The sequence below is a fragment of the Acyrthosiphon pisum genome, chromosome X (assembly GCF_005508785.2).
Source record: "Acyrthosiphon pisum isolate AL4f chromosome X, pea_aphid_22Mar2018_4r6ur, whole genome shotgun sequence".
NCBI classification, from domain to species: Eukaryota; Metazoa; Arthropoda; class Insecta; order Hemiptera; family Aphididae; genus Acyrthosiphon; species Acyrthosiphon pisum.
The window spans coordinates 38,844,412-38,845,069 of NC_042493.1; positions in this window are offsets into that span (position 1 = coordinate 38,844,412).

Genomic DNA, 658 nt, shown 5'->3' on the forward strand with positions numbered 1-658 from the left:
TCTGGAACGAAAAAACCTAGATAAACTTCTCACGTTTATTTTAGTGAAAAAATCAAGTTTCTACGACTAATGAGAGCTGAGGAAAACTTGAAGTACGAAACTATGTTTTTACGGCCGAATTTTCGTACCAGAACGGCCTCATAACGGAGGCCATAGGCAGTTGCCTATCCTGCCTTATGGTAAATATGTTTTAATATAATATCGTTGAGTTTAATTTTATGTAATATATTTAAAATGAAATGTGAGTTAAGTTAACTAAGCAAACAAATTATAAATCATCAGTACAGTGGATTGACTATTGGAGTAGTTAACTATGGTTACATTAATTACAAAATATAACGTCACATGGAATTTAATATGATGAATCATCAAACAGGGACATAAGATAACAAAATGTGGTGGATCTATAAAAACTGGTTATGTTTGTCCTTCTTACATAATGATAACAAGGAAATTGAAGTATGTGTGAGTGTAACAGGTAAATCTTTGAACACACGCTTTGTTGCAGGTAAATAAGCTTTGGGTATTCCTGTAAACAGAATTATGGAAGGTATGTAAAGTCAACGAAAATTAAAGGAGAAATTAAGAGGATTCATCTGCTTGAAAAATTTATAGATAATATCAGAAGAAATTGTAATATAGCATACTCTACAAAGAG